This window comes from Strix uralensis, chromosome 2 (assembly GCF_047716275.1).
Source record: "Strix uralensis isolate ZFMK-TIS-50842 chromosome 2, bStrUra1, whole genome shotgun sequence".
In the NCBI taxonomy this organism is placed as follows: Eukaryota; Metazoa; Chordata; class Aves; order Strigiformes; family Strigidae; genus Strix; species Strix uralensis.
In genome coordinates, this window is record NC_133973.1 from 134,937,490 (window position 1) to 134,951,153 (window position 13,664).

The window sequence follows — 13,664 nt, forward strand, 5'->3', positions numbered from 1 at the left end:
GCATGTTTATGAGTATTTTTGACCGATCTCTTGCTTGGCATCAAGACTGATTTTTTTAAATTATCAGGGTGCATCCATGTTTCTGAAAAGGCTTTGTGATTTGGTGTGTGGTACAGAAGGACATTACTCCTCAGGTCTCAATTCAGAGCTCAAGGGTAACTCTTCAGTTTTAACTGCAGCTTTGATGGTGCCCCTTTGTGGATCTGGCATTCAAGCTGAGCTGCATGGTCTTCCCCTCCTTTTCCCCCCTGCAGCACTCACATGTAACTGTGGGATTCTTGATCCAGGCTGATCGTGGCTGCCTTTGAAGTGAAGTGACCACTATACTGCCCGTACTGAGCTCAGCACCTTTATGTCACAACCAGAGGACAGACGACAGACAGACCGTGCGCCGGGTTCGTGCGTCAGTCTGGGTGCGTGGTTTTGAATCCGATTTTAAATGTATCCAACAGAGGGAAGTAATTCTAAGTGTGCAATTCCACAACAGGTTGAGCTGATTGAAATCAGCTCTGTTGCAGTCCCACTCTCCCTACCAGCCCCAGACTCGCATTCTCACTTCCTCCATTTGTTTATTTTTGTGCTGTTGATTTTCTGCTGGTTTAGCTCCCGTGCAAACCGATAAACTTATAAACGTTGGTACAAGGGAGAAGGACAAGACTGTGGCAGCGCCATCTCAATCTGTCGTAGGTGGGCACGCTGTCTCGGTATAAAAGGCAGGTCTGGTGACCTGTATTATTTGTCTCCCTTTTATCTGTATCTACCTGCTTAACATCTTACTTCTGTGTGTCTAGACAGCATGTTCCATGTACACAACCTCACCGTGCCCATGCTCTGTTCTTGAGCGCGGTGCAGCTCTACGGCTGTGCAATCAAATCCCTCCTCTTTTTCTCTCTCAGCAGAGCACAAGCGCTGAGACGAAAACTCCTGTTAACCAGGGCGACAAGTTTCCAGCGAGCTTTGGATCGCAGGGAGAGCCAACACCCGCGTCCCTGCAGTCTAAGGTACAGACCTCTCGCCTTGTGCAACACCCAAGCAGGGCAGAGCCCATTTTATTCTCGCCTTTTTTGGATCTGCATGCACCCAGTCCTTAGCACAATGGAGCCGGCCCTGCGATAGCACAGCGTGATACAGAAATAAAGTCATTACAGCGGTGCACGCCAAGGGTGTAATTGCCGGTGATCCACTCCCCGCGCCGGAGCTCCTGGTGATGGCGTGATCACGAAAGATTTTCACGTCCCAGGCCAACGCCGCTCCCTTCCCCCTGCCCTGCAGAGGTGCCGGGCTCCGGGCAGCAGCCTGCAGCGAGGCTGGAGCACAGCCCACGGCTTTCCCGAGGCAGCACGGAGCCGCCGCAAGCTCCGGGCTCCCCATCTGCTGCACCGGGAAGGTACCACCCCCCACCCCCCAAAAAAACCCCAACTTTTCCCCGGGACCGCTCAGCTGCGATGCTGCGGCCCAGCGCAACCCCAGTCCCCCAAAGCAAGTCCTGCCCCCCTCCCCCGCCGTGCCCCGTTGCCCACCTTGGCGACAGGGGGGCGGCGGGGCGGGCCCCCCCGGACCGGAGCCAATGGCAGCGGCAAGGCGGGGAGGGCGAAGGGAGGCGGTGCCGGGCCGACAATAGGGGCGGCTGGAGGGCGGTGTGGGGAGCTGGCAGGGAGCAGGCAGGGAGCGGGCAGGGCGGCAGCCGGGCAGCACCTTGCGGCGGGCGGAAGGTGAGTCCCGCCGGGCCGGGGATTGCCTTGCTTGTTGTTTTGTAGCCGGAAAGTTTACAAAAGGGTTGAACGGCCGGGGTTTTTTTTTTTTTTTTTCTTTTCATTTAGGAGGGGGGTACTGAGCCTGGCTCCCTCCTCCTGCCTCCCCCCACTCTTGCCTCCTCGGCTCATTCATTTAACAAAGGGAGTTCTCTTTAACCCCCGGGCTTTCCAACCGGGGAGCCTTTTGGGGCCGCATGCTTGGGGTCCCGGAGCAGAGCTTGAGGTGGAAATCGGGGCTCAGCTCAGAATTTTCTGATGAACACCCCGTCCTGGCTTCAGCTGGAGGGGCGAGTGTTTTGGGCAAACACAAAGATTGGGGAGGTGGACCCTTGCTGGGCGATGGGGTGATGCAGCCCCGGGCTTTGTGTGGCTGGTGCGCAGGGATGGAGAGAGGTGGGAGCGTGTCTTTTACCTACCCCCGCTCCATCCTCTGCCCGTGTGTATGTATGAAACCGTGGCTTTTTGCTGTTAAAGTACTTAAAAGCAAAACTGAACTTAGTATCGTGGGATAATTGGAAGGGACCTCAGTCTCTAGTCCAGCCTTCTCCTCAAAGCAGGGGCTTCTGCCTGGGGAGTGGGTAGCAGTGAAGGGGCATCGTGAGATGGGTGGCACCTCTGGGTGCTCTTGAATGCTCCTGGGAGCCCGAAGGAGAGGCAGCACCAGCAGGACGAGCCCTCAGGGGCAGCAGCGCTTCTCTCTTCCACTGTGCACGGAAATGCCCCAATCCACAGCTCTGCCATGCCTGCAATCCCTGTTCTTGCTGCTTTTGTTATCCGGAGGGCTTAAAATTCATGATTGTTGGGAATAGCTGGCTCCATCCGTGCGTGTGTCATGGTGCATCTGCTCCTGCTGAGCATTACTTGATCCTTATTCCGACATTACCTCCAGGAGTTTTTCTTCAGGAACAAGATTTATAAATAGATGTCAAAACCTGGCTCTTTGCTGGGGACCTGTTACCCGCTGTAAGGCATGTACTTTATGCGGTGATTAAGTGTGAGAGATACATACATGTACGAACAACTGTAAAAGCTGTTTAGTTAGCCAAGCGTTTCAAAGTGAAAGCGGGTATTATAGTTGGGTGAAATGGCTGTGTCGGGCACAGGCGGAAGAGTGTTTGTTCTCTGCTTGCAATTACTCTTTGTACAGTGACTCATGGATGCCTCTCACCGAGCTGCTTCTCCCTTCTCCATACCTGGAGTTTCCTGGTGGTGCACACATTACCTGGCAAAGCAGGGAGCATCTCCCCGTCTGCTGCTCTAACATCTCTTAGTGTGGGTGTGTTAATCTCGCTCACAGTTTTTTAGGATAAAGCTGCAAAAACTCCTCCTTGTGGAGCAGTTTGTGTGTATGTGTCTGCTGGATGCTTAGAAATTGCTTTTCCCTGTGCGTTTTCTGGGATAAGTCAGAGAAGTGAAGCTCATCTCTGCACACAGAACGGAAGGTACGGTGGAAATTTAAATGCGTCTAAATACTGAATCTGTTTAACTGTGGATTGTCTCTGCCTTGTGCCACGGGACAGAATTTGTTCTTAGCTGTACTGTATAACAAAGCTGGAGACTGATAAGCTGGGTGGGTATTTAGCCTTTCCGAGTCCTGTGGGGAGGGACCAGCTTCTTTAAATGGGATGATATAACTACGATTCTTTGACTTGGAAATGAAAGCTGAAAATAAAATTGAAGAGGAAAATGCTCTTGTAGTATGACAGCGGGAATGCTTTGACTGATTTTAGGGATTATTGTGTGCTCTGTATGGTACTCGGGGGGGGGGGGGGGGGGGGGGGGAAGAGTAGGGAAACGTAAGTCTTATGGTTCATGCTTTTCCGTGCATCACAGGGATATTGGAAGAAATGTGTGACAAGTCCAGCATAACTTCCAGAAGTGAAAATATATTGCTTATTGTGTTTTTGACTGCCTTGCTTGCACTGGATTAAAAACTGATGCTAACCCTTCTTGCCCAAGAGGCCAAAGAACTGTTTGATAACTGCTGATTCTTGTGTATCCTTTTTCAGGTGTGTGCAGACCTTTTTTTCTCAGCTTGGACTATTAAATGCGTGAATTTCACTTAATTTGCTAACTAGTGTTTTGTTTTCTTTAAAGTATGAGTGAGCTGCAGTATGGCTTCTTCCCTTCTTTCTCCCTTTGTGCACCTGTCTCGCTTCCTCTGTGTGGGAAGTTTTGTAATTTCAAAAGCTAGTTGTTATGGTCCAGTTCCCTTGTATTCTTAAGAGTGTGCAGAACCACCTAAAGCTGAAATAGACTTTTCTCAGTAGCAAAATACAGAAATGATCCAGAGCTCCACCCTTAAAGTGATCTGGGTTTACAGTTCATCCTGTCAACAGCAGATAACAGAAGCAAATAAACTTTGTAAAGGATCTGAAAAACAATCACTCTTTGTGAGGAGATACAAGAAACAGTGTGAAACCAGGCAACTAAAAATGAAAGTCATAATTCTTTAAACCCTAGTCGATCGTTAGCCCATTGACAGGTACAATAATATCTCTTGTTGGCTTTTTACCTCTTTGGGAAGGCAAAGGAATATTGTGTGCCAGAATCGTATTGTGTGAAAGAGCCTTTCTCTATGCCTGGCAAGGAGCTGTACTTATTTTCTCAGCCCGATGTCTTGGCCTGTATAGGAACTGGGGAAAATGTAGGCATGTTCTGTTTGATGCTGAGGGCTTGCTTTTACGGAGAAAATAATTTCTCTAATGTGTGACACTTTTATGCACTTGCACAGCTCTCAGCTGGGAGGAACTGCTTTGCACCCCAGTTCCCAGGGCTGGGAATGGCTGGGTCCATTCCCTTTGGTGGCAGCAGAACTGGGCCCGTCAGCAGATGCTCACTCATGTGGCACATAAGTCACTGTGATCACTTCTTCCCTTCTGAGCATAAGGCATGTGATGCTCTTTAGGAATGAATAGATTAAAAATGTCTGATGCTGGTTGTGTTAAGCAGGTTTTTACTCAAATTTAAGTCCAAGCTTGAAATTCCAGAACTTGGGTGTGGCTGTGCACGGCATGTGTAAATGTGGACATTTTGGCTGTGAGGGGTGACACTCAGTGCTGCCACTGGTGATTACTGTCCCTGGCTTTGTGCGGGGGGGAAAAAGCTTACTGTTTTCTTGTTCCTCCTCAGCCACATCCTCACAGCTGTAGTTGTGAGTCTTTGGGTCCTCCTACGCTCTGTCTCCTTTTTCAGCCTGTGGCAGTGGGGTGCGTGTCACAGTTTCAGGGCCCTTCATGGGATTCACTTGATGAAAACATAGATGCTCAGATCTGAAAACATGGATGCTCAGAGCCAAGCAAGTCTCCTCAGGCTCCCAGTATGATCAGTAGAGAGGAAAAGGTCCTTTTAGGATGTGGGATGTATCGTCCTCCAGTATGCCTTTTAAAATAGGTCAGAGAGTTTCACTCTAAAAGTACTGATTCCTCTTTGTAGTCACCCAGGTCTCCTCTGTCTCCCATGCATTGTGTTGTACAGGGCAGCAGGTAACTGAGAGGAGTTTCACTTACTCCTCTCTCTGTGGGGATGCAGGCAGGCAGCAGTGCTAACAAACCCACTGGCAGAAGCACTGCAGTAGCATAGCTTTCATGAATTCCCTTCATTTTAGCACTTGTTTGTTGGGGTGGGGGAAGGGGAAACAAAAAAGCCGTCTGATTAAGTGCATTTCCAGGGGAATTTGAAGAAAAAGTAGAAGTATTCAGGTCTGGTTAATGTACTAATATGCTTCTAGTAATTTGTCTGGGCTCTCTAATAGCTGTTCAGACTGGCAGTCCAAGTGTTCTGACTTCCAGTCATATAGCTAACAATGGCCTTTATCTCTTGCGTCTGGTCTGGGATGTAGGTTAAACAATAACTTTCCTTCCATAATTTCTTTCCTTCTTGCAATCTGTGCTCTTTGGTCCTCCTATATGGCTATTTTATTTCACTCTTAAGCTGATAAACTACCTTAAAGTCATTCTATTTCCTACTTCCTGTCTAGAATCAGTGAGGTAAAGTGGTGGCAAATCGGATATTCTTTTATCATCTCAGGTTTACAGAAAGGAGGAGGAAAAAAAAGGTAATGGGATAGTAGAAAGGTCCTAATTTGGGGATAACAGGCCAAATCAGAACACTGCAGAAGTAGTAACCAAATGTACTTTCTGAAAAGAAATAATTTCTCCTACAGCAGCCCTCTGTGATCCCAATTGCCATGTGAAAGGCAATGCACATAATATATTGTGTCTGCCTTGAAGTATATGGCATCTAGCTGCAAACATCTCCTTATCTAGGTGGGCTTGTAGCTGTGGGACTACAAGCAAGTCAAGTGGCAAGTGTGTGCTGCATGCAAGGGGCATAAAGCCTTGTCTCGTGCCCTTTTTTCCCCTTCTTTTTCCATAAAGTCAGCCCATACCTGTAATCTAAATGGAGAACAGGGGAGGAAAATAAATTACTGTTCATATTGTGTGTGGTTTTGGGGTGCAGAAGAGTCATCCAAGTTTACCTTAAGGAATCGTCTCCTGCTCTTATGAGCTTGATGCACGTATTACAGTGTGTCTGTGGTTTACAGCTGATGGCATTTAATGACTTTACAGATGGCAGCAGAGAGAAGGAAAATCAAATGCAAAAGGTTAGGACACAGTTTGACAGACAGGCTTGCTAAGGTGTCACAGCACTGCTTTGGGACCTTGAGTTACTTTCTCTAAGCATCAGTAGGGCTTTGAGCTATCAGTTCTCTTGATGACTGTAAGTGGTACACAAGTTTTAGATGATGCCTCTCACAAGATGAAGCCCATTTCTCAGGGTTTATGTGTTGTATTCATGAAATAGGAGCTGGAGTGAGAAATATTTTTATTCGAATGGGTGGTTTGCTTCATGTCGTTCTCATTTACATATAGAAAGCTTAGAGTAATGCAAAATAGCTTATCAGTTCTTTACCATAAAGAATTTCCAACATAGATTATTTTCTGCACCTACATATTCCCAAATGCACATTCTCTGCTGATTTTAGAATATGCATGGCTTGGCCACTTAACCCAAACTCCTCTGTAGAAAGAGTAGAGAAGTGATTCCTTTTGTAAAACTTGGATTTAATGTTCCCAGCTATCTGTAAGTGAACATTATGCAGTTTCACCAAGTTCAACTTAAAGGCTTTGTGCCAGGATGAATCTATCATTTGCCTTTAGTAGGTATTTCAAGAATGTCTCATTTCAGTTGTGCTTTGGAGAGGCTAGAAGTCACAGCTGAACGTAGAATTCATGTGCTTCCATAGTTCAGACATGTTTGGGATGAAGGAAAAGCTGATTTCCTTCAGCAGCAGAAGGAAGGAATATTCCAAGCCCCCTTTCCCAATCCTGTCTGTACGACTGAAGCTGTTACATTCTGATCAGCTCCAGACCCTGTGCTAACCTCTCTGTAAGGTGCAGCGTGTGTCTGAGGCTGTTACTGAGCTCTGTGACCCCAGTGTGTGTTGAGGTAGAGGCAGGGGAAAAAAAAATGAGGCCAGGTTCATAATGTATCCTTCGCTTTTCTGGTTCATTAAACTGCTCACCTGAGTCTGAACTCTGGTGTCCCTTCATAACAGAAGGTGGATTTAACAGTCAGGTAACAACTGCAAAGACCAGGGAGTGTGTAGCACAAAAAAGAATTAGCAGAAAACGGACACATCAAGATTTGAAATGCAATATTGATTAGTTCATTAAAATTAATAAGACACTCAATTATAAAACTCCCATTGCATTTTGCAGTTCTTCTGGAAATAGAACAATTTATATGTCCTTATCCTTTCAGGAATGCCTCACTCAAGACAAATTTCAATATCATTTTATTTTGCAAACCAGAAAATGTGCTAACTCTTAGTGAAGCGCAAGTTTGTCTGTGTTTTATTTAGTAAAACATTGTTTTTAATAGGCATTGTTTTTAATAGACTGGAAGATGTCATAATATTATGTATTAAAAAGTCGCTTTAATTAACAACGATCCAAATTAGTGTATAATTGGCCTAATGTTGCTGTAGTCAGGGTCAATAAATAAAAGGCAGATATTCACATACTGGCTAATTTTTAGAAAATTGGACAAATCTGTTTCAAAACAAAGCACAGAGAGGGGAAACCCTTTGATTCAAGCTCAGGATCTCAAGGAACAAGTTTATGAAAGGGAACGTTGGTTCATAAAAAGGAAAAGTGTCACATTTTTCCTAATTCTTCAGAAATCTGTATGTGGCCTCCATAATACAGAAATGCACTTTTCAGGCTACCAATCTAATTGTCTTGTGGAACCTTAAATTACTTAAAGCTGAATTTCCAGTGCGAATCTCTATGTTTTACTAAGTATTGTACTTTGTTAAATAATATCTTTAATACAGGATTTGCTTGAGAGGGTTTGAGCCACTTGCCTCGTGGCACTTCTTGCTGAAATGAGAAATTGTTCTAGGAATACTCAGTTTCCATGCAAGAGGGAGGCTGGAGAAAGATAAAAGACATAAAGCAAAGATCCTGGAATGATTGTTAAGTGGATGGCACTTCTCATGGATGTGGTCACTGCTAATTCTTTTTTCCACAGAAGTTTGATTGAATTTTCTTGCCACGCTGCCCAGGAGAGCTAACTCTCCTGTTTAACCACAAAACGTTAACCACAAGCTTATAGTTGACATCCCTGCTTCGCCCTGCCATTGTGCTCGTCTTCAGTCCCACTTTGGGATGAGATATGAGTTCAATTTCAGTGTCACTTTTCTGGCATCGTGATCGCAGCAGATTGCAGATGACAACGGAAGAGCTTTGTGAGCTGAACTCAAAGGAGTGGCCTAGAAATGAATGGTGATAATGCCGCATAGCCCTTCATCGAAACCATCCGCTTTCTGATAATCAAAGTAATTGGTAAGGTTCTTTGGTAAAATGTATGCATGTTGTGGGTGTGTGTTAAGGTGTTTGATGCTTTCTGTTAAGCTCCAAGATTCTGGAGATGTGAAATCTATGCAAAAATCTGTGTCATATAAAAGAGACTTCTCCCACTCCTATCTGTAGAGAGAAATGACAGAATTTGATCCAAGTGTGCCTTGAAGACTTAAATAATGAGAGGATTTGGTTTGAGCCTCCAGTTCCTAATTTTGGGGGGGAAGAGTTGAGGGTATCTACTGCATCTTAACAGTAGGTTATTAACATTATACCTTAATTCTCCAAAATCACTGAAATCTTCACTGAGTAGCTTTACAGAAAGCCAGAGAAGTTGTGAGAAAAGGAAGGAGAGGGAACTGCAGCACCAGCGACAAGTATTGCATCAGTTATGTTGATCTAATAAACAAAAAATTTAAAAATCTGTCTTCTAATTTCTGGCTCATCAAATTTCTTGTTGTTGCATCAGCCTATATGTCTTGTTAAAAAGGTGTCTGGGAAAAATTGCAGTCTCTTACATTTGCGTGTCTTCTAAATTCTTTGACGCAATTTTGACTCCCTTGGTAGCAGAGCGAATGATTAAAAAGGCTGTACCAAATTCACAAAAAGCAGCAGGAGTCTCAACCGCTACCAGGCCAGCGCCAAAAGAATCTGAAAGAGTGGGACTAGAACTACTTTTCCAGACCTGCTTTAATCCCTTGTTTATGTTCCTAAAACAGATTTTGAAGAGCATGAACAAGATTAAACTGACACTTTATCTTGATGAAGCTGTAACCTCCAATGTCAGAGTAGTGTGTCTCTTTCCATATCTGGGAGCCCTGACAATCGTACTAAACTTACCTTGCAGCGTGTGTGTGGGAACTAAGTTTTGTATTCTTCCTGTTTGTTTGGTTTCTTTTCTGTCTCCGTTCCTTACTTACATCCTTAAAGTCATGTTTGTTTGTTTTCGTTTTGCCTTTCTACAGAAACATTGTTCATCTCCTGCCTATCTTTACTTTCCCTGGCCACCCATAAGACTGATGAGAAACAGTCCTCATATTTTGTCCTCCACCCCAGTCAGAAGCAGCTTGTTCAGGGCTTGGGAGGAGGATGAAGACTGGATAGGGGAAGAAACCTTCGGCTCATTGCCTTCCTCTATCAAGCAGACAGTTTTGCTGAGGAGATATCTGGAAATATTTAAACGTGTAGATTTCATTTAGAAAGGCTGAGAAGGTGAGGGTAGGGCTGGGAATGGCAAAAGCAGGACTTTCTTCAAGAAGCAGCAAAAAATTCAAGATTCCTTCAGGGCTTTCCTGAAAGCCGGAAAGTAGAACACAACCAGTATATCTTTCTGTGTAGGCTGTCTTTAAATGGAGGCAGACGGTCACAGGCGGTGTTTGAATTCTAGGTTCAATAAAGGCACATCCTTCAGTTAGACAAGGCAAAACAGTGTCATTTGTTAGAATTCAAAAACAGTATCTAAATGCCTCAATGACTTGTCATCGAGTGACTCACTGCACTGTCATAGTAGGACTTCTGGCTTTCACATGAAAGTTAGACTTGCTGAAACAGCGTCCTGCCAGCTCATATTAACAGTCCCCACTCCCAAACATGTCTCCAGTTTACTTATGGTGAAGAGGGGATGTGGGGGACAGGGCAGGAGAAGGCGGCAAGGGTAGGCTAAATGCTCAGAAATCTCATTCCTTCTTCCTTGTAGACTTCTGAGTGCCAGTTTTTTCATTTGTTGTGTGTGTCTCTTAAATAAGTCCTTGAGTTGCAAAAGAAAAACATTCAGAAGTGATGAGCTGGCCATATTTGTAAGAATTTAGTCATTTACTTGGTCCAACCAAAAATGTCTTTACTTGTGTGCAATATCTTCTTTTAAAGTTATTGGCTACTTTAAACAAATGCCAATGTTGAAATGATCTCAGCTTGATTTCCTTTACCTCCTGCAGCTCATTAGGGAATCATCAGGATTATAGTTGTTTGTTTTTTTTCTTTCATTCATATCATCATTTTTATTTTAGATGCCCTTTCCTTTTTTTGAGAGCCAGTCCTTTCTAATACTAGGTACATCCTGCAAGAGCCCTTCCTGCCTCCTGATCCAATACTTACGCATCCTGGGACCTAGTCCAGATGCCACCAACAGTGCTTGTGTGGGCTTTTTTTGTTTGTTTCAAAAACGTTTCATCACATGCTGACATGCGGCAGCATTAAATGCTTAAGTGTGCAGTTCAGGAGGTGATGGTCATGGAGGTTAAAAGAATGTGGCTTTCTGCTTTTAACATCGTACCTGTTTCTGTCATCAAGCTTTAAGGTTAGTGTTCCAGTGGATGTCTGTCCTATCTGATGATGTTCAGTTGCTCTTTGAATCCCATCCTGTTCTTTTGGCTCAGTATTGAGGAGCAGTGACTTCAACAAGGTGATCTCATCCGACGTGTGGTGTAGTTGTGTTTGGTTTTGAAGACTTGAGATTCTGTTCCATCTGTACTTCCTGTAGCTATAGGTAAATCACCTGAAATCCAATAGGATGAGCATGTGTGATCTCTGTGGTCTGTCTTCCTCCTTTCTCATGAATTCACGCGCTTCCCTTCTGTGGTGGGGCTCTTGTTAGCGTTGTTTTTCTTTTCACTGGGATGTGAATGGGGTGAGCGGTGAAAGGCTTCTGTATAATGCATAACCTGTACTAGTTTCAGCATAAAGACTGTTAGACCTCTCTGTGAGGGCTCTGATCTTAAATTCCTAATGAACTAACTACAAATTTGGAAGGAAAGAGCCTGTGGTTGACTTTGCATTCTTCTTGACTAACAGATGAGAAGCTTGTGTTTGCTTTTTTTTTCTAAAAACCAGCCCTCCCCCCCCACCCTATCACAAAACTATGGAACAAGGATGTGGCTGTTGGCAGCTGTTTTCCTTTTGATGTGGTCAACTCAAAATTAATATTAAAAGTATAATTCTAAACTTGCATTTTCTTGGAGACTGAGTCCGTGATGAAAGGACAGGAGGTTTCTCTCTCCACCTGCTGGGAGCATGCTCTTTGCTTGAATTTTTTTGGAGGCTGTGATCTGGGGGTGAAGCTTGACACAGCTGAGCTCATCATGGCATGCAGCCATCTGAAGGCAAGGGTGCTTTTCCCTTTCAGCACTTGGCTGTGAGCTGACCTGGCAGAAAACTTAACAGAGCAAGATGAGTGAATGTAGCTGTGGTATAGTATTAAAGATCCCGGAGCTGTCTGTAGGTTTGAAACTTGGATGTAAGGACTGTAAGACATATGGCTAGATCTGGTGGCTTCTCAGGATTAGCTCGCAAGTAAGTGCCTTTTTACTCTTGAAAGATGTGTCTGTCATTGTGGTACGTATTGTATACAGCTTTCTATTTTGGTTATTTTGTTCTTACCTTCCTCTGTCCCCAAGCCCTCTGGACCTCTAGCACCTGCCCAGTCAGCTCCTGCTAGACCTGCTTATGCTCCAAATCTGAAAGTTCTTGGTACCAAATGGATTTTGACTCCTCTCCAGCTGGTTCTCTGTCTTTGATAAATGTATTTGGGAGAAAAAGCTTAACAGAAAATCACAACTGGGTTATGTGTTTTTCCCCACTCTCGTTGTTGTGCTGTTCTGGATCCTCCTTTGTTTCGGTGTGGAAGCATAATGTTTGTAATCCCTGCTGTGCTGTAGGGGCTTTGATGCTTCACGTAGTGGGTTCATTTGTTAGTATAGTAGAGCGCTTGTGGGATTTTCCCATCACCTACCTGCGTAATGTCTTGCATCTTGTAGGTGTGTGTGTATATATATATATATTCCTGTAATCTTGAAAAGATGATTCAGAATTGAAAGGATGTTTTCCCCAGCAGGTTATAAATCAGGCCCAAACTTCTTGCTGGTGTCCAGCTGGAACTATAGTTTTAATCCAAGATGGAATTAAGTTGCTAAATGCTGCTGCCAGTCACACAAACATTATTAATTAACTGTACTGTTTTGCTATAGTGCAGGAGTCACCTCTTGTACAAATGCTTGGTGGCTTATTCATGGAGGTGCTGAGATTCCTTGTCACCTTCCACTTAAACACTGCCCGTAAAGCCTCACAGTGAGCCTAAAACACAACTGTGCGGGAGAAGTAATATGCTTTCTTCTGTCATGCAGGTGTAAAGGGTGAACACAGAAGCAACAGACACAGGGAGGAACAGGAAAACACATTTCTGTTATAGCATAATGTCACTTTATCTCTGAATAGCCTGAAATATGTACAGAAAGACTTTGGCAACATTTGTGCCTCAGAATTCCTAGCCAAGATGAAAACAAGATGAGAAACTTTCACGTTGTCAGGAACTGCGCAGCAGGTATTTGGTAAGATCTGCTGCATATGAAGGAACAAAAAAAAAGTTGTGGTTTTTTTTTCTTTTCCCCCCCCCCCCTTTTTTTTTTTTTCTTCCTAACCTGGAGACATAACTGTCTTGGTAGCCTTACGTGTTTCAGTGGGAACATTCAAGGACTGTCTTAGCAGCACTTACAGAGCCTAACCTTGAGAACAAAAGTAGAGTGTTTCATGTGGTTACATACTAAAAGATGTGGGTAGGCATCTAGTGGGAATCCAGAAAGCGCGTGGGCGCTTGATTCCCTCGGAAACTGTTGGGATTTGGCACCTAAGCTGGTAAAGTATTTTTAAAAACTCTTAAATATCTTTCTGAAAATTGGGTCTGATGTTGCTAATCAGTGTGAGGGGTGGGGGGATTTTTTTTTTTTTTTAAGTAATTGCTGCCTTTGATCCTTGTTACTTTCTAGCAGATAAACAGGAGGAAATTGAAGGAAAGCAAAAGAAATGACTTTGGGGCTGGAGGGATTGACGCAAAAGGAAGATAAAAGAGCTCTATACTTGTGTAGTTTTTATAAAATGAGGAGGAGGGCAGGACTGTTTATGGGCTTCTGAAGGGTATAAATGCCAAGGAATGGAGGGCGTGGAAGAAGGAAACTGTTTCAGTCTCCACTCTGCAAGTGCCTGTGCAGGCAGGTAGCTTCACACACAGCCTCATCCAAAAGGAGCATTTTCACTGAATTTGTGAGTGTTACAG

At 44.4% G+C, this 13,664-nt stretch overlaps 1 protein-coding gene across 6 annotated transcripts in view; it reads left to right on the top strand.

Annotated features, from left to right (window-relative positions):
- Positions 1-896: 896 nt before the first annotated feature.
- Positions 897-13,664, top strand: part of PAK1 (p21 (RAC1) activated kinase 1) — an 83,933-nt gene continuing 71,165 nt past the window's right edge. The window contains exon 1 of one of the 6 annotated variants that reach the window (XM_074860446.1): positions 897-1,001. The gene's annotated coding sequence lies outside the window, so the exon portion shown is untranslated. Of the gene's footprint in view, positions 1,002-1,660; positions 1,713-2,894; positions 3,197-11,766; positions 11,909-13,664 lie in introns of those variants that run through there. The other 5 variants (XM_074860440.1, XM_074860439.1, XM_074860438.1 and 2 more) reach the window with 5 other exon arrangements.